Raw genomic sequence first — 21,194 nt, 5'->3', positions numbered from 1 at the left:
TTGATCTTCGTTGGTTTAAAGTCTGTTTGGTCAGAAACTAGGATTGCAACCCCTGCTTTTTTTGTTTTTGGTTTGCTTGGTAAACTTTCCTCCTTTTCTTTATTTTGAGCCCATGTGTGCCTTTGCATGTGAGATGGGTTGCTTGAAGACAACATACCAATGGGCCTTGACTCTTTATCCAGCTTGCCATCCTGTGTCTTTTTTTATATTTTATTTTATTATTTCAATAGTTTCTCAGGAAGAGGTGGTGTTTGTTTTACATGAATAAGTTTTTAGTGGTGATTTTTGAGATTTTGGTGTTCTTATCACTTGAGCATGGTACACTGCACTTAATGTGTAGTCTTTTATCCCTGACCCCCTCCCACACTTCCTCCTGAGTCCCCAGAGTCCATTATATTATTCTTATGCCTTTGCTTTCTCATAGCTTAGGTTCCACTTACAAGTGAGAACATAGGATGTTTGGTTTTCCACTTTTGAGTTACTTCAGTTAGAATAATGGTCTCCACCCCCATCCAGGTTGCTGTTAATGCCATTATTTAATTCCTTTTTATGTCTGAGTAGAATTCCATGATGAATATATGCCACATTCTGTATCCACTCATTGGTTGAAGGGCATTAAAGCTGGTTCCATAGTTTTGCAATTGCAAATTGTGCTGCTATAAATATGCATGTACAAGTTTCTTTTTCATATAATGATTTATTTTCCTCTGGGTAGATACCCAGTAGTGGGATTGCTGGATCAAATCATAGTCCTACTTTTAATTCTTTAAGGAACCTCCATACTCTTTTCCACAGTGGTTGTACTAGTTTACATCCCCACCAGCAGTGTAAAAGTGTTCTCTTTTCACCACATTCATGCCAATAGTTGTTATTTTTTGATTTTCTAATTATGGCCATTCTTGCAAGAGTAAGGTGGTATTACATTGTGATTTTGATTTGCATTTCCCTGATAATTAGTGATGTTGCATATTTTTTCATATGTTTGTTTGCCATTTGTATATCTTCTTTTGTGAATTGTCTGTTCTTGTCTTAGTCCACTTTTTGATGGGATTTTCTGTTTTTTATTCTTGCTGATTTGTTTGAGTTCCTTGAGATTCTAGATATTAGTCCTTGTTTGGATGCATAGTTTGTGAATATTTTCTTGCATTCTTTGGGTTGTCTGTTTACTCCACTGATTATTTCTTTTGCTGTGTAGAAGCTTTTTAGATTAATTAAGTCCCATCTATTATATTTATCTTAGTTTCTGTTGCATTTGCTTTTGGGTTCTTGGTCATAAACTCTGCCTAAATCAGTGTCTACAAGAGTTTTCCTGATGTTATCTTCTAGAATTGTTATGGTTTCAGGTCTTAGATGTAAGTTTTTGATCCATCTCAAGTTGATGTTTTTATAAGATGAGAGATGAGAATCCAGTTTCATTCTTCTCTGTGCTTGCCAATTATCCCAGCACCATTTGTTGAGTAGGGTGCCCTTTTCCCACTTTATGGTTTTTGTTTGCTTTCTTAAAGATCAGTTGGCTGTATTTGGCTCTATTTCTGTGTTCTCTAATCTGTTCCATTGGTCTACGGGCCTGTTTTCATACCAGTGCCATGCTGTTTTGATAAATATAGCCTTGTAGTATAGTTTGAAGTCTGGTAATGTGATGCCTCCAGATTTGTACTTTTTTCTCAGTCTTGTTTTGGATATGTGGGCTCTTTTTTTGTTCTATATGAATTTTAGGGTTGATTTTTCTAGTTCTGTGAAGAACAATGATGTTATTTTGATGAAAATTGCATTGAAATTATAGATTGCTTTTGGCAATATGGTCATTTCCCCAAGTGATTCTACCCATCCATGAGCATGAACATGGGATGTGTTTCCATTTGTTTGTGTCTTCTATGATTTCTTTCAGCAGTGTTTTGTAGTTCTCGTAGAGGTCTTTCACCTCCTTGGTTAGGTGTATTCCTAAGTATTTTATTATTATTATTTTTTGCAGCTGTTGTAAAAGGGGTTGAGTTCTTAATTTGATTCTCAGCTTGGTCACTGTTAGAGTATAGCAATACTACTGGTTTGTGTACATTGATTTTGTATCTTCAAACTTTACTGAATTTATTTTTCAGATCTAGGAGCTTTTTGGATGAGTCTTTAGGGTTTTCTAGGTATACAATCATATTACCAGTGGCAGAGGACGGTTTGACTTCCTTTTTACTGATTTAATGCCTTTGTTTCTTTCTGTTGTTGATTGCTCTGGCTAGGACTTCCAGTACTATGTTGAATGGAAGTGGTGAAAGTGGGTATCCTTGGCTTGTTTCAGTTCTCAGGGGGAATGCTGTCAACTTTTCCCCTTTCAGTATAATGTTGGCTGTGTGTTTGTCATAGATGGCTTTTATTACTTCAAGGTATGTCCCTTCTATGCCAATTTAACTGAGGGTTTTAATCATAAAGATGCTGGATTTTGTCAAATGCTTTTCCTGCATATATTAAGATGATAATGTAATCTTTGTTTTTAATTGTTTATGTGGTGTATCACATTTATTGACTTGGATATGTTAAACCAACCCTGAGTCCCTGTTTGACCATGGTGAATTACCTTTTTGATATGATTTTGGATTTGGTTAGCTAGTATTTTGTTGAGGATTTTTCCGTCTGTGTTCATCAGGGAAATTGGCCTATAATTTTCTTTTATTTGTTATGTCCTTTCTTCGTTTTGGTATTATGGTAATACAGGCTTCATAGAATAATTTAGGGAGGATTCTCTATTTCTCTATCTTTTGGAATAGTATTAGTAGGATTGGAACAAATGCTTCTTTGAATGTCTGGTAGAATTCAGCTTTGAATCCACCTGGTCCTGGATATTTTTTTGTTGGCAATTTAAAAATTACTGCTTCAATCTTGCTGCTTGTCATTGGTCTGTTCAGGGTTTCTGTTGCTTCCTGGTTTAATCTAGAAGGGTTGTATATTTCCATGAATTTATCTGTCTCCTCTAGGTTTTCTCGTTTGTGCACATAAAGGTGTTTGTAGTAGCTTTGAATGATCTTTTGTATTTCTGTGGTATTGGTTGTAATATCTCCTGTTTCATTTCTAATTGAGGTTAATTGGACCTTTTCTCTTCTTTTTTTTTTTTGGTTAATCTTACTAATGGTCTACTGATATGTTTATCTTTTCAAAGAATCAGCTTTTTGTTTCATTTATCTTCTATGTATTTCTTCCAATTTCATTTAGTTGTGCTCTGGCCTTGGTTATTTCTTTTCTTCTGCTGGGTTTGGATTTTATTTGTTCTTATTTCTCTAGTTCCTTGAGGTTGGAGCTCAGATTGTCTGTTTGTGCTCTTTAAGACTTTTTGATGTAGGCATTTAATGCTATGAGCTTTCCTTTTAGTATTGCTTTTACTGTATCCCAGTGGTTTTGGTAGGTTGTGTCACTATTAGCATTCATCTCAAATAATTTTTAAATTTCCATCTTGATTTCACTGTTGACCCAAAGTTCATTCAGGAGCAGATTATTTAATTTCCATGTATTTGTATAGTCTTGAGGATTCCTTTTGGAGTTCATTTCCAATTTTATTCCACTATGATTTGAGAGAGTATTTGATAAAATTTTGATTTTTAAAAATTTATTGCCTTGTTTTGTGGCCTATCATATGGTCTGTCTTGGCGAGTATCCCATGTGCTGATGAAAAGAATGTATATTCTGCAGTTGTTGGATAGATTGTTCTATAAATATCTGTTAAGTCCATTTGTTCTAGGGGATAGTTTAAATTCATAGTTTCTTTGTTGACTTTCTGTTTTGATGACCTCTCAAGTGCTGTCAGTGAAGTATTGAGGTCCGCCACTATTATTGTTGTGCTGTCTATCTTATTTCTTAGTTCTAATAGTAATTGTTTTATGAATTTGGGAGCTCCACTACTAGTTATATGTATATTTAGGATTGTGATATTTTCCTGTTGGACTACTCCTTTTATCATTATATAACATCCCTCTTTGTCTTTTTAAACTGTTGTTGCTTTGAAGTCTGTTTAGTCTGACATAAGAATAGCTACATCTGCTCACTTTTGGTTTACATTTGCATAGACTATCTTTTCTATCTTTTTTCACCCCTTTATCTTAAATTTATGTGTGTCCTTATGTGTTAGGTAAGTCTCTTGAAGAATGCAGATACTTGGTTGGTGGGTTTTTATCCATTCTGCCATTCTGTATCTTTTAAGTGGAGCATTTAGGTCATTTACATTCAATATTAGTATTGAGGTGTGAGGTACTGTTCTATTCATCATGCTAGTTGTTGTTGTCTTTTTTTAATCTTGTGTTGTTGTTTTATAGGCCCTGTGAGATTTATGCTTTGAGTAGGTTTGAATTTGGTGTATTTCAAGATTTTGTTTCGATATTTAAAACCCCTTTTAGCATTTCTTGTAGTGCTGGCTTGGTAGTAACGAATTCTGTCAGCATTCGTTTGTCTGAAAAAGATTTTTATCTCTCCTTCATTTATGAAGCTTAGTTTCATTGGATAGAAAATTCTTGGCTGGTAATTATTTTGTTTCAGGAGGCTAAAAATAGGACCCCAATCCTTTCTGGCTTGTAGGGTTTCTGCTGAGAAATCTGCTGTTAATCTGATAGGTTTTCCTTTATAGGTTACCTGTTGCATTTGCCCCACAGTTCTTAAGATTCTTTTATTCATCTTGACTTTAGATAACCTGATGATTATGTGCCTAGGTGATGATCTTTTTGCAATGAATTTCCTGAGGGTTCTTTGAGCATTTTGTATTTGGATGTCTGGATCTCTAGCCAGATCAGAAAATTTTTCCTTGAATATTCCCTCAAATATTTTTTCCAAACTTTTATATTTCTCTTCTTCCTCAGGAACACCAATTATTCTTGTGTTTGGTAACTTAACATAATCCCAAATTTCTTGGAGGCTTTGTTCATTTTTTAAAATTCTTTTTTCTTTGTCTTTGTCAGGTTGGGTTAATTCAAAAGCCTTGTCTTTGAGCTAGGAAGTTCTTGTTTGATTCTATTAACTTTCCAGTGTATTTTGCATTTCTCTAAGTTTGTCTTTCATTTCCAGAACTTGCAGTTGTCTTCTTTATGACATCTATTTCTCTGGAGACTTTTTAATGCATATCTTGTATTGTTTTTAAATTTTCTTTAAGTTGTTTTTCATCTTTCTCTGGTACCTCCTTGAATAGCTTAATAGTCAACCTTCTGAATCTTATCTGGCAATTCAGAGATTTTTTTCTTGGTTTGGATCCATTGCTGGAGAGCTAGTATGATCTTTTGCAGAGTCACAGAATCTTGTTTTCTCATATTACCAGAATTACTTTTCTGGTTCCATCTCATTTGGGTAGACTGTTTCAGTAGAAAGATATGGAACTCAAGGGCTACTGTTCAGATTCTTTTGTCCTACAGAGTGATCCTTTGATGGGGTGCTCTCCCCCTTACCCCAGAGATAAGGCTTCCTGAGAGCCAGACTGCAGTGAGGGAGTTTGCTATTGCCCTTCTGGGTCTAGCCATTCATCGGGGCTACCAGGCTCCAGGCTGGTGCCAGGGCATGTATGCAAAGAATCCTGTGATATGATCTGTCTTTAGGTTGTTCAGCCATGGATACCAGCACCTGCTCCAGTGGAGGTTGTAAGGGAGTGAAGTGGAATCTGTGGAAGTCCTCGGTTGTAGTTTTGTTTAGTGCACTGGTTTTCTTGAATGCTGGTTATGCTAGCAGTGAAGTTGTCACATGGACAGATTCAGGACCTCTGGTTAGTCAGGATGTTGCAGATGATGGAATTAGCTGTTGTTTTCTCCTTTGGAGCAGGGTTGTCCTGTTATGAGTTGCTGTAATGGCCTGAGTTTGTTGACCTCCAGCCAGGAGTTGATGCTTTCAGGACAACACCAGCTGCAGTAGTTGAAGGGCGATATATTCTTGCCCTACATTAACCAGGTTAAATACTTGGGTTTCTCAGGTGATGGGTGGGGCCATAGAGCTCCCAAGACTTTATGTCTTTTGTCTTTGGCTACCAGGGTTGGTAGCAAAAACCCATAGTGGGGGCAGAGTTAGGCAGGTCTGAGCTCTGACTCTCCTTGGGTGGGGCTTGCTGTGGCTACTGTGGGGGTAGGAGGCGGTTCTCCGGCCAGTAGAGTTATGTTTCCAGGGGATTATGGCTGGCTCTGCTATGTCATGCAGGTCACCAGGGAAGTAAGGGAAAGCTGGCAGTGAGAGGCCTCACTCAGCTGCCATGAAGCCAGCAAGGCGTCTCAGTCCCACCATGCCCTATGAACAGCACAAAGTTCATACCCAGGCAGCTGGTCAGCACGGCTGAGATCTTGCCCTAGGTTATAAGCCTCCCGGCTGAGAAAGGAAGCAGAGCTCTCAGCCCCCACCCCTCTCCACCTGCCTGCACCTTTGGCTGTGGCTTCTGTGCTCATATCTGCACTTCCTGTTTGCCTCCTGAGTCCTGCTCAGAAAAATTCATGCTTAGTTGAAGTTATTATAAAGTTCAGCTAGAAGCTTCCTTCACCCTGTGGCCCCTCCCCAGTTCTACTGGTGGCCTTTCCTGAGGGTTGCCTGTGAGATAAGGCAAGGGATGGCTTCGCTGGGTTCGAGCTGGGGACCAGGACTGCCTGCAGGGCTCTTGCCACTGCTTCTTCTACTTTTATATTTTGCTTGGCTCCCTAAATCCATGTCAGCTCTAGGTAAGGTTAAATTCTTCTCTTGTGGTCTGGATTTTTAGGTTCCCCAGTGGGGACTGTGTTTGGAAGCAAATGTTTTCCCTCTCATACTTTGGGAACTCACAGTTTTTTGCATAATGAAGTTTGCAGCAGCAAGTCACTGCTTTCAAAGGGGCCGTGAATTTTTTCCGTTTCTCTGGTATGTTCCTGCAGTGTTTCTTGGAGCAAAAGTTCACAGTGCGAGTCTCCACATGACCCTCCACAGTTCTATCTGTCCAAGTGGGAGCTGCAGGTTAGTCCTGTCTCCTATCTGCCATTTTTCTGGCTGTGATTTCTTCCATTCTGTGTCTTTTTATTGGGGGATTAAACCCGTTTAGATTTAAGATTATAATTGTTATGTGTGGATTTGATCCTGTCATCACAATGCTAATTGGTTATTTTGCAAACTTTTTTATGTGGTTGCTTCATGGTATCACTGGTCTGTGTACTTCATTGTCTTTTTGTAGTGGTTGGGAATGGTTTTTCCTTTCCATATTTAGTGCTTCCTTCAGGAGCTCTTGTAAGGCAGGTCTAGTGGTAATGAATTCCCTCTAGACAAGCATTTGCTTGTCTGAAAAGGATCTTATTTCTCCTTCACTTATGAAGCTTAGTTTGGCCAGATATGAAATTCTAGGTTGGAAAATCTTTTCTTTAAGAATGTTGAATATTGGTCCTCAATCTCTTCTGGCTTGTAGGGTTTCTGCTAAGAGGTCCACTGTTAGTCTGATGGACTCCCCTTTGTGGGTGACCTGGCCTTTCTCTGTGGCTGCCCTTAACAGTTATTCTTTCATTTTGACCTTGGAGAATGTGATGATTATGTGTCTTGGGAATGATATTGTGGTGCATCTTACTGGGGTTCTCTGCATTTCCTAAATTTGAATGTTGGCCTGTTTTGCTAGGTTGGGGAAGTTACCCTGGATGATATCCTGAAGTATGTTTTACAACTTGGTTCTGTTCTCCCTGTCTCTTTTAGGTACTCCAATCAGTCATAGTTTCAGTCTCTTTACATGATCCCATATTTCTTGCAAGTTTTGTTCATTTCTTTTCATTCTTTTTTTTTTTTTTTTTTTGAGACAGAGTCTCGCTCTGTCACCCAGGCTGGAATGCAGTGGCATGATCTCGGCTCACTGCAAGCTCCACCTCCTGGGTTCCCACCATTCTCCTGCCTCAGCCTCCTGAGTAGCTGGGACTACAGGTGCCTGCCACTACGCCCGGCTAATTTTTTTCGTATTTTTAGTAGAGATGGGGTTTCACCATGTTAGCCAGTTTGCTCTCGATCTCCTGATCTCGTGATCCACCCACCTCAGCCTCCCAAAGTGCTGGGATTACAGGCATGAGCCACAACTCCTAGCCTCTTTTCATTCTTTTTTTGCCTATTGTTGTCTGCCTGTCTTATTTCAGAAAGATAGTCTTCAAGCTCTGAGGTTCTTTCCTCTGCTTGGTCTATTCTGCTATTAATACTTGTGATTGCATTGAAAAGTTCTTGTAGTATGTTTTTCAGCTCTATCAGGTCAGTTCTTTTCCTGTCTAAACTGGCATTTGACTGTCAGCTCCTGCATTGTTTATCTTAATTCTTAGCTTCTTTGCATTGGGTTACATCGTGTTCCTTTAGCTCAGGAAAGTTCATTTTTATCCACATTCCGAAGCCTACTTCTGTCATTTCAGCCTAGTTCTGAGCCCTTGCTGGAGAGGTATTGCAGTCATTTGGGGGAAAGGGAGCAGTCTGGCTTTTTGAATTTTCAGATTTTTGAGTTGATTCTTTTGTGGCCTTATCATCTAGCTTTGATCTTTGAAGTTGCTGACCTTTGGATGGAGTTTTTTTTTTTATTTATTTTGGGTGTGTGTGTGTGTGTGTGTTTTGTTGTTGTTTTTCTCTGTTTGTTTGCTTTTCTTTTAACAGTCTGGCCACTCTTCTGTAGGGCTGCTGTGGTTTGCTGGGAGTCCGTTGCAAACTGTAGTCACCTTGGTTTTTCCCACACCTGGAGGTATCACCAGTGAAGGTTGTGAAATAGCAAATATGGCAGCCTGCCACTTCCTCTGGAAGCTCTGTCCCAGGGGGGTACTGACCTGTTGCTGGCCCACACACACCTGTAGGAGGTATCTGGAGACCCTGGTTGGGAGGTCTCACCCAGTCAGGAGGAACTGGATTAGGGACCTGCCCAAAGATGCAGTCTGGCTGCTTTTTTATAGAGCAACTGTGCTGTTTTCAGGGTCCGTTCAGACCCTGATTAGTTTGGGCTCTCCAAGGCCCACAGGGTGGACTGGCTAAGATGCTCAAACAGCTAAGGTGGTGGCCTGCCCTGCTTTCTGGGCATTCCATCCCAGGGAGAAATTAGACCTCTGTCGGCCATAGAACATGGGTGGAGGTGGCTGGAGGTCCCAACTGGGAGGACCTGCCCTCTGAGGAGGAGTGGATCAGAGTCCCACTCAAAGAAGCAGTCTGGCCACACCTTAACAAAACAGCTGGGGAACTGCCTCAGCTGTCATGTTGGGGAACTGCCTCTGCCTCTGTTGGCTTGGACTCTCCAAAGCCTGCAGACTGGAAAGTCTGAGTCCTCCAAACAACCAAGGTGGCAGCCTGCTCCTCCTCCTGCACTCTGTCCCAGGGAGAGATCAGAGCTCTGACAATAGAATACTGGTGGGGCGGTGGCTGGAGGTCAGGGCTGGGAGGTCCTGCCCAGTGAGGAGAAATGAACCCGGGTCCCACTTAAAGAAGCAGTCTGGTCATGTTCTGGCAAAGTAGTGGTTCTGCTGAACTTGGTTTGCTCATATTTTTTGTTGTAGTTGTTTTGTTTTTTGGGGACAGGGTCTCACTCTGTCACCCAGGCTAGAGTGCAGTGGTGTGATCATGACTCACTCCAGGCTCAGGCAACCTTTTTCTCTCAGCCTCCTGAGTAGCTGGGACTACAGGCACACACCATCACACCCAGCTAATTTTTCTATTTTTTGTAGAGACGGGGTTTAGCCACGTTGCCCAGGCTGATCTCAAAATCCTGGGCTCAAGCAATCCTCCTGCCTTGGCCTCCCAAAGGGCTGGGATTATAGGCATGAGCCACTGTGCCTAGTCAGTTTGCTATTTTGTTGAGAATTTTTGCACTGATGTTCATCAAAGATATTGGCCTGAAGTTTTCTTGTTTTGTTGTGTCTCTGCCAGATTTTGGTATCAGGATGATGCTGGCCTCATATCATGAGTTAGGAAGGAGTGCCTCCTCCTCAGTTTTTTGAAATAGTTTCAGTAGGAATGATACCAGCTCTTCCTTATACAACTGGTAGAATTTGGCTGTGAATCTATCTGATCCTGGGCTTTTTCTGGTTTTTATGACTGCTTATGTACCCTCCACCTGGACCCTCCAGATGTTTACATTTTGCATAGCTACAGTACATTTATCAAAAGTCATTCAAATTGTCCTTAAAGAAAATAGTTTCTTTTTTAACTTAAGGAATAGCTCCATTCAGTTTCATATTAGGCTGTCTGCTAATCTTGTACTTTAGAGATCTCATGCCCACTTTCTAGCCTGTGTAAGACTGTTCTTTATCATATCTTCATAGTTATCTCTAAAAGTTCTAATCTCATCTCCCAAATTCTTCATTACAAGGAGCTAGAAAGACACTAAAAACATGAGAGGGTGGGTTCTGAATAATTTGCTTTTGGATTAAGCTTAAGGTTTTGTTCTGGAGAACTCCCCTTAGAGCATAACACAGGGACAAAAAAATTAGTAAGGCACTTGTGTGACAAAATTGGCTCTAAACTTCAGAAATGAATGTTGACATCTCAGCTTTTTCACAGTTTGAATTTTTAAAAATAGCTATTGCCCAGGGATGCTTAAGAGATTATGGCCTTTACTTTCTCATTTAGGAGCTAAAAAGTCCTTAGAATAATTTATATTCAAACTGCTTATTTTTGTTACTTTTGACAGGAATATGTAATGTTTAAATAGTGTTGGGTAGTGGTGTCCCCTAAACTCCCTGCAACTATACTATACTGTTATATATTTCATACATAAGCATTTCATTTTTATTTTAATATGATCCAGACTAAATAAGTCTAACGTCCTCAAGCAAAACATTTAAAGTCTAATTGCAATTAACCTTGACTTGTGTTATGATTTGTAATTAACACAGGCCTTTCAATTACTCTAGTTGATTTTATGAATTCTGACACTTGTCTTGATAAAGTTCACACAGAGAGACATTTGGAAGTGGTATTGATGAAAAGATGGCAGAAAATGTAGAAATTTTGGTAGGAAGTTATATAAATTCAATGTCATTCCTTTTTATTTTTATGTATACAATTTAATCATTTCAAAATTTAATAGAATATTTTTATATGAAGTTCACCATTATGTTCATCTTCCTTAGGGGATTAGTGAAATTTAGGGAATAATGTTAACTCAAAGCTAAGAAATTAAACTGTGAAAGCCAAACAGTCAGGCTTCGAGGAGTTGCTGTAATGAAAGTTTACGAAAAAAAAAATTGAGATAAGAATTAGAAAGCTTCCACCTATAACTCATTTTTTTTCTTTCTCTTTATTTTAAATAGGGGAAAAGGATCTTTGGTTAAAATTAATGTGTTTGGCTATCAAAAAACACCACTGATTTTTCTATGGCCTTAAAAATATAATTTGTTCCCTATAGGTATAGTAATCACATATCTTTGATAAGGACACTTTCTTATAGTAGATTCCCAAGGTAAAATATAAAACATGAAGATAAATTTATGTCTACCACTGAGGAAAACTAACCTCTACCTATAAAAAAAAAGTCAGTAACAATGAAATTATGTTAAGAATATTTAAAATGTTGGCTGGGTGGAAGAAGAAAGGGGTAACAGAGAGAACTAATCTATATGTACCAGTTTGAATGAGTTTAGCTTAGTGACAGAAAACCCTGACTCAAAATAACTTCAGCAATGAGGAAGATTTGTTATCTAACGCAACAGGAAGTCTGAATGTGGAACAGCCCCAGATTGATTCAGTTGCTCATTACTAGCAGACCCCTAAATTCTTCGCATCTTTCTGTTTTGCCATGCTAGACCTGTTGACTTAGTTTCCCCACATGGTTGCAAGATGGCTGCCACAGCTCTGGGAATCATATGGGCACAATGACATCAGCAGCAGAGGATATTGATCTTCAATTATCCTTTTTTTTCTGTTAATAAGAAGAGCCTTTTTTATATCTCCTATACAGTATCCAGAATTAAATCACATGCCCACATCCGAACAAATCCTTGGCAGTAGGAACAGGAAATCAGGGCATGGGAAGTGTGCCCCCCATCCCTGAGCACCAGCATATATGGAAGAGTGGGGACAGCCAAACAGCACGGGCACTCTTAGCAAGGGGGAAGAGAGAACTTTTTGGGTTAGTAGTGTCTCTTCTATTATTGGTAACTTCATTTTTCCCATCTCTAACAAAACGAATATTTGATATGAAGGAATTAGGAAGAACTATCAAATGAATTGGCCATATATGGGCCTACAGGTTAATGTTCTCAAATGAACTCAGCTTAAAGACATTGATGGAAAGAAAGAAATGGGAACTGATTCAGTCAGTGATTTTTAAAAGTTCAGCTGTGCTCTGAGGCTGAAGCACATCAGTGCTATGACCCACAAAAGAGTGGTTAACCTTGTTCATCTCAAAATCTTTCTTTAGTTATCTCTAGAAGACATTTTCTATTTTAAGCTGCAAAGCCTTCTGCAAAATATCTGGCCATGGAGTTTATGAAAAGGACTCAGAAAAAATGATGTGTTTGGTCTTATCTTAATAATACATACTATCCTGAGGCTCATTTGAAGTTGGTAAATAGAAATATGTATTTCCAAAAGAGATTTTGGTATATATACCTATATGAGAAATGTGGAAATTTTAAATACTTCTGAAGTGTAAAAATATAGCTCATTACTTATCAAAGTATATTGATGACAGGAAATGTGACTGATGCTTTTTACCCTTTACTTTGAAACTATATTGCATGGCTTGGCCCATACTTCTTGTTCTTCCACTTAATATAACAGTAACATAAATAATCTGATAGGACTCTTGACTTCACTGCCCATTCATGTATAATGAATCACATAATTTTGCTTAATTGCTTTTCCATCCCCACTAGACTCTAAGCTCTAATGATAGTTTCTGAATTTTTATATAGATGGGCTTGGGGACAGCAATCCATTTGAAGGGGAGGGGTGTGTACAGGCTTGAAGTTTTGTTTTCCCAATGCTAAAATAATTATGAAAAATCAAAATAATGGTAGAGAGGGTAGGTATGGGGTTAGTTGAGATTGGGGTTTAAAGTACCCCTCAAACTACACCTTAGCTTATGGTGAGCTCTTGAAAGGCAGGGTCTATGTCAGCCTTGTTATCCCCAGTGCCAAGCAGTGTGATTCAGCTGTATTCTCTAAACACTTGCCGAATGACAGAATTACCAGAATCCATTCATATTTGCCGAAAGCAGACACTTAGTAACTTGCTACATGAAGAAGTGAGTGCTAATCTTTGTTTTCCTAATTGTAAACTTCCTAAAAGAGGAATGACAGATATTTTTTTCAACTTGAGAGACTCAATTGTGTAGACAGTCCCATTCCCCCCCTTTCTGGCATAAGCTTCATGCAGTTTGTTGTTGTTGTTGTTGTTTTGTTTTTTTTTGAATCAATTTCCTCTCTGATTTTTTTATTTTTATTTTTTTTTGAGATGGAGTCTTGCTTTGTTGCCCAGGCTGGAGTGCAGTGGCATGATCTCTGCTCACTGCAACCTCAGCCTACCAAGTTCAAGCGATTCTCCTGCCTCAGCCTCCCGAGTAGCTTGGATTACAGGTGCATGTTACCACGCCTGGCTCATTTTTGTATTTTGAATACAGACGGGGTTTCACCATGTTGGCCAGGCTGGTCTCAAACTCCTAAGCTCAGGTGATCTACCCACCTTGGCCTCCCAAAGGGCTGGGATTACAGACATGAGCCACCACACCTGGCCTTCTCTCTGAATTTGAGGTCATTGTTTTGCTATCTTCTAGCATTTAGTGCAACTGATATGTATATAAATATATATGGTCTGTCTTCGAAATTGTCTTTGGTCAAAGGAGCTACCTGTGAATTCAAATAAAGATCTGTCAGAGCTGACATAGTCGATGGAGACAAGAGTCTTCATAATGCAAGTTCAAAATCACAGGATAGAACAAGCAATAGAGTTTAGTGGTTGTGAACATGACCTTTGGAGTCAGACAGACCTAGCTTTGGGCCTTAGTGTCCCTACTTCTTACTAACTATGTTACCTTAGGAAATTACTTAATCTGTAAGTCTTAATGTCCTCATGCATAAAATGTAGGAGATAATAGTATCTATATCATAATCATTGTGACAATTCAATGGGAGTGCTCAATAAGCCTTTAGCACATAAAAAACCCGCAGTAAAATGTAGCCATTATTCGTTGTTACTGTTATAATTAATAATAAGAATACTTACATAAATATCTTGATTAGAATTTATGAAGCAGCCCACCTATACAAGGAGCACATTTCTTTTTAAATTCTAAAAATGCATGTGAACATTGAAGTAAAAATTCAGGCAGTATGAATGTGAATAAAATAAAAAGACTTTGTTGCCCTACAAACTTAACCAGAGGAAGCCACTAAAACTTGTTTTAAGATTAATTTTTATGCAAAGTATGTGCCAACATTCATTGAGATGATTTATCAACTTTAAGCATCAAGTGTTTTTATGGCTAGTGTCAGTTGACTTCATGCCATAAAAACTGGTGAATGTTACCTGCTTATACATATTCTTCTTTACCCTCACCCATACCCATTAGGGCTATTATATTTTAGCTTTTCAGTTGATTACTTTTGTAGCTTTAAATTATTTACATAAGTCCTATTTATTTGTCTGTCAAACATTAGGCAAAATCCTCTATCCCCACTATACTAAGAGGAAATTAGCACTTCTGTTCTTTCCAATTCCCCTTCCCCTACACCCAACTCCCAACTATCGTCAGCTATGTTATTACTTTTCTATTGTCAAGATATGTCAGAGTTATATTCTGTCTGGTAATTCTATTTATATCTTCTCTCTTTTATGGGTTGATGCTGAAAATGGAAAATCAATAAATAATTTTTATAATGTTATGATTATATAAATATTCTCTGCAGTACCAAATTATGTATGATTGAACCTATAGAGAAGACAAAATCTTAATGTGGCAAAGCTTGTGTTGTTCAAAGAAACCATTCTAAGTATAAAACCCAAATAGATTTTAATATTTAAAAATCTTATCAATTTTTCAAAATCATGCCACTGTTTCTTTGGTCAACAAACTTTTCTGCATTTGTTTGTTTCTCCTGTTATTTCTAATTCTTTTTCTTTTCTTTTTTTTTTTTAAACATGAGAAAGGCATCATATCTTAAGGGTGTTTAGCTGCTTAATCACAATATTTCTTTAATGTATGCTAACCATATTAGGTACATATTAGGGCACAGGGGAAATAAGTTTGTCAGTAATTTTATGTCTGAAAATATCTATCTTCCCCCCACATTTTGTAGGATGCCTTAGTATTGGATTTCAGATTTAAAATTAATTCCTCTGAATTTGAGGCTATTGCTGGCTATCTTATAGTGTTGAGTGCAATAGATAATGGATCTGATGCCATTGTGGTTCTCATTCCTGTGTAAGAAACCTGTTTTTTGTTGGTTTGTTTTATCCCAAGGAAGGACTTTTGGAACTTTTGCTTTGTCTTTGGGATTTTTAATTTCCCAAGGATTTGTTCATGTCTTCTGTGTGGTTCTCTCTGGGACTATCAGTATGAGGGCCCAGGTCTTTCTTCAGTTCTGGGAGATATTCTTCAGTTATTTATTTTATTATTTCATCTCCATTTCTTTTTCTGGTCTTTCTTCTCAGAACTTTTATTTGATGAAAGTGTGTTATTGAAGATTTATCTCCTATGTTTCAACTTTTATTTCATATTTTTGGTATCTTTTTTTTTTTGATTCTGCAATATGTATATATTCGTTAAACATATTTTTACTTTTCAAGAGCACTTTGTTTTCTCTTTCCTTAGTGTTTTGGAGGGTGTGCTATCATCTATCATCTCAAATATCACTGGGAATATTAAGTAGTCTTCTTTCATATTGGGTAGATTGCTTTCCTTGCTCACGTTGGTCCTTCTCTTTTGGATTGTTGAGGCTCCACAGACACTGTTAATGCTTGATCGTTCAGATTCATGGATAAAGAGCAAAGTTGATCAGTATAGGTAGCCGATGTGAGTTTTCTTTATCACTGTGATGAGACACTGATTTTAAAAAAATCTTAAATTAAAAATTTTTTTCAGAGACAAGGATTTGCTCTGTTGCCAAGGCTGGAGTGCAGTGGTGCAATCATAGCTCACTGTAACTTCAGACTCCTGGGCTCAAGCATCCTCTTGTTTCAGCCTTCCAAGTAGTTGGGGCTACAGACATGTGCCACCATGTCTGACTAATTTTTATTTTACTTTATTGTGGAGATGGGGTCTTGCTATATTGCGCAGGCTGGTCTCAGATGCCTGGCCTCCAGTTATCCTCCTGCCTCAAGCTCCCAAAATGTTGAGATTACATATATGAGCCACCACACCTGGCCAAAAAAATCTTTCTGTAATTAAAAAATTAATGTGAACCAAGATAAGAAAACTAAAAGTAAAAAGGATATATAATAAAAAGTAAATTTTTGTCTTATCCAAAATTACCAATTTGTCAGAAATCCAATAAACCACTGTTACTAGTTTCCTTTGTCTTCTAGAATATCTCTAAGTAAATAGAGAAATATACATTTTCTTGTCTGTCTGCCTGCCTATCTATCTATAGCTATCTATCTGTCTGTCTATCTTTCCATCTATCTGTCTATCTATCTATCTATCTATCTATCTATCTATCTATCTATCTATCCATCCATCCATCCAAGTACGTACACATTTCGCAAAAAGTGGTAACATGCTGTATATATATTTTAATTTTTTTGTAAAACAGTTTATCTTGCAGAGCATTTTGTTTGTGGCTATATTATTCTTTATCATGGTTGCAGAGTTTTACGCTGAGTGGATGTGCTAGAATTTATTGAACCATTCTCCTATTGGAGAGAAACTAGATCCCATCTAATCTTTTATATTACAGACGTTACTGCACCAAATATCCTTATACAGACTTGTTGGCATTTATTTGTACATATATTTGAAAGAGAAATATCTGGGTCACAGGGTATGCATATTTGAAGAATAGGTTAGAAAACCTGCAATTCATATTATATTTAACTTCTTGAATATGTAATGCACATTTATTGGACAAAAACCCTGAATGTACAAAAGAATATAGTAAAAATTAAATATCCTTTTTAACCCTTCTTTGACTATTTGCCCCCTCTGCTGCTCTTCTCAGTCTCAACTATTGTTATTATGTGTGTGAGTCTGTGTGTGTGTATGTGTGTGTGTGTGTGTCTATGTCTGTGTATTTCCTTTTTGGGTTAAATTCTTATAGCTGAGTGAAAGCCTTGGGAGGTGTTCCTTTTTAAAAGTGAGTACATATTTTCTGTGAAGGGTTTTCAAATTTGACTACTTTTAAATTGAGCTGTTTGAGCCCTCCCAGGAGTGTGCCATGAGATGGGTCCTGAGAGTTCCTCCTATGCCTCCTTCCTTCACTGCAGCTGACCGAGCCCCACATTCTATCTGTATGCCAAGGATTTTTCCAGGAACACACTTTATCCTTACCAGTATCAGAACAGAGAAGATACTTATGATTTTATAATCTCTACTTCTTCCTTCTAGTGTTGGAATCCATGGCACATGACAATAATAAAGAAATGACGCTTGGCTTCTTTGGTCCTCTCTTCAGCATTATAGAAGGTAAATAGTGCAGTTAGGTTTTTGCATGACAGTATAAAGAGGCCAATGTTTGATGTTGGGCAGCTTTCTGTGCAGAACATTGTAATTGCTGAAAGCTGTTTGTCTTCCTACTTTTTCATTACTATCATTTTTGTTCAGTTCCAGTGCCTTTTACAAGCTTTCATTTCTCCGTCTTCAAATAGTCTTGGTATATCAAGTTTATAATAACACTGATCTACAGAGAGGCAGATGCCCCTTATTATAGCTCTAAAAGAGAATGATATCACCAAGGAAGCATAGCTTTTGCACTGAAATCCTCAAAGATGGGTAGTTTATTTTATTAATTTCCATTGTGAGTTTTGGTGAACAATGTGGAGGTTTACATTAGTAAATAAAGCATGACTGGGTAGTAAAATGTTATTGGGATTTTAAAATCAGAAGATCTGGGAGTGAAAACCATCTGTATTTGTGTAAAGTAGTTGAAAGAGATTTAGTTTTTATGGTATGATATGTGTGACCTTGGGAAAGTCAAAATAATATCCTTGGGCTTCGATTTCCTAATTTGCAAATGTTCACAGGATTGTTATATGGATTAAAGAGATAATATAAGCAAAGTACTTTGTCAAGTGCTATGAAGTGTTATGTAATATTATAATCATAATGTTAAAGTGAGAAATGGGCAGGCTTATTCAACTCAACAGGAATAATTTTCGTTAAAGCTTCCAACATTGCACATCATACTGGAGTTGCAGCTTCAGAAATGTTGTGTTTTTATAACTCAATAAGTGGAGAATAAGAAAGGCCGTACTCTTTTTTTCTGGATGGGGCATCTCAGTGATTCAGATTCTTCTTGGTCTTAATAAATGTTGCAAGCTGCCCATTAGGATTAGAGCATAGGGTAATGTATTGGTCTGTTCTCACACTGCTTATAAAGACATACTGGAGATTGGGCAATTTATAAAGGAAAGAGGTTTAATGGACTCACAGTTCCACATGGCTGGGGAGGTCTCACAATCATGGTGGAAAGCAAAGGAGAAGCTAAGGCACATCTTACATGGCAGCAGGCATGAGAGCTTGTGTAGGGGAACTTCCCTTTGTAAAACCATCAGATCTTGTGAGACTTAATCACTATCATGAGAGCAGCATGAGAAAGACCTGTCCCCATGATTCAGTTACCTCCCACCAGGTCCCTCCCATGACACGTGGGAATTATAGGAGCTAGAATTCAAAATAAGATTTAGGTGGGGACACAGCCAAACCATATCAGGTAGGTATACAGGTATAGAGGGAGACAAGTTCAGAAGGACTTATGAAGCCAAACTAGAAAGGTCTGGAATGCCAACCCAAAGGAGTGTGGGTCTTAATTGTTGGGTACTGCAGATCTATGGGGCTGTCACTTTGGGAGAGTGTTGTAGCATATAGAAAGATGACAGCAGATGTGGTGAGATGATAAAAAGTCCTTCAGAGGCAAAGGATCCACAAACATATCCATCTGGAAGTATAGTTCTCCTCAGTATCCATGAAGAATTGGTTCTAGGACCCCTGCAGACTCCAAAATCCACAGATGTACAAGTCGCTTGTATAAAATGGCATAATATTTGCATATAACCTACGAACATTCTTTCATATACTGTAAATCATCTCTAAATTACTTATAATACCTAATACAATGTAAATACTATGTACATAGCTGTTATACTGTAGTTTAAAATTGGTATTTTTTTAATTTTTAAAAATTATTATGTTTGATCCATGGTTGGTTGGATCTGTAGGTTCTGCATCCTAGGTACAGAGGGCTGATGATAGCTATGAAAGCAGGAGACTGTTTGGTGTGTTCCCCAGGTGGAGACATGGGTCTCCCAAAGTTCATACAAAAGACACTTTGGATTCTCCTGGCTGAATTCTCACTCACAGAAATAGATTCAGCAGCAGCAGAGCTACTTCTGTGGGTGAGAATTCAGCCAGGAGGTAGAAGCTTACCCTTGCATTCTCAGGGGATTTTATAGCCTCCTGGCCACCTGCCTGTTCAGAAGACTCTGGCTCTAGCCCCACCTGCTCAGCAGGCGCAAGAAACTATTGCCAAACAATCTCAGCACATCCCTGATTCTTTAATGGAGACACTGGGTGGTAGAGTGAGGCACCTCAGCAGACTCAGGCTGTAGGTCTCTAAGTCTATTCCTGTAGGGTGCGAGAAAGTTTGTAAGAAGGAAAACACACAATCCCAGAGTACAATGCACTGATTGAGGAGGAGGCTGGGAGCAGGGAGATTGCTGAGAACCACTGCCATGGGCCAAGCATGAAGCAGCAATGTCTTAAGTTGGAAGGTGGTAGTGGACATAGGAAGACACAGGCAGATGGCAGAAACAGTGTGAGCACGAAGACCCACTATTATCTATAAAGGAGAAACTAGAGGGAGGAGTCAAGGATTGTGTCAGGGTTTCCCACTTTAATGGGTGGGAGAATGAAAACATTATTATACAGTAATGGAAAATTGAGGGCAGTTGGACACACAGAAGTAAAGTTCGTAGGGTATGCAGAGTTAGGGAGATAGGAAACAGATTTGCAAGGTTTCCATTTAGAAGCCATAAGAAAAGTCTTGGTGGTAGGAAGTTCTTCACGTTATACTACAGTGAAATAAACATTTTACTTTCATGGAAAAGTTTATTTAAATGATCCAAGATGCAATCTGAGAGAGGAACTTCAGCAACCTGTGCTGGCTCAGCCAGTTCCCTTTCCTTCCTGTAGTCCCACCGCAAGGATATATCAGAGCACTCAACAGTACTCGTTGAATGAGTCAGTGGAGCTGCCCTGGCTGGCAGACCTAGAAAGTAGCAATTCGCGTTAGGTGGAACCCATCAATTTTGAGTAGTCACTTAGCCACCATCTATACCAGTGGTGCTCATCTTTGCTGCATGTTAAGAGTCACCTAGGCCGGGCGCGGTGGCTCAAGCCTGTAATCCCAGCACTTTGGGAGGCCGAGACGGGCGGATCACGAGGTCAGGAGATCGAGACCATCCTGGCTAACACAGTGAAACCCCGTCTCTACTAAGCAATACAAAAAACTAGTCAGGCGAGGTGGCAGGCGCCTGTAGTCCCAGCTACTCGGGAGGCTGAGGCCGGAGAATGGCGTGAACCCGGGAGGCGGAGCTTGCAGTGAGCTGAGATCCGGCCACTGCACTCCAGCCTGGGCTACAGAGCGAGACTCCGTCTCAAAAAAAAAAAAAAAAAAAAAAAAAAAAAAAAAAAAAAAAGAGTCACCTAAAGCCGGGCGCGGTGGCTCACGCCTGTAATCCCGGCACTTTGGGAGGCCGAGGCGGGTGGATCACGAGGTCAGGAGATCAAGACCATCCTGGCTAACACGGTGAAACCCCGTCTCTACTAAAAAAATACAAAAAAATTAGCCAGGTGTGGTGGCGGGTGCCTGTAGTCCCAGCTACTCGGGAGGCTGAGGCAGGAGAATGGCGTGAACCCGGGAGGCGGAGCTTGCAGTGAGCCGAGATGGCGCCACTGCACTCCAGCCTGGGTGACAGAGTGAGACTCCACCTCAAAAAAAATAAAAATAAAAATAAAAAAAATAAAAAAAATAAAAATAAAAATAAAAATAAAAAAAAGTCACCTGAGGGGCTTTTAAATAATCCTAAGGCTAGGATATAGCTCAGACCAATTAAAATCCGACCCCTTTCCCAGATGATTTTAT

This window comes from Theropithecus gelada, chromosome 4, assembly GCF_003255815.1.
Source record: "Theropithecus gelada isolate Dixy chromosome 4, Tgel_1.0, whole genome shotgun sequence".
In the NCBI taxonomy this organism is placed as follows: Eukaryota; Metazoa; Chordata; class Mammalia; order Primates; family Cercopithecidae; genus Theropithecus; species Theropithecus gelada.
The sequence above is the reverse complement of the archived record's forward strand: the minus strand, read 5'-3'. Positions refer to the sequence as shown.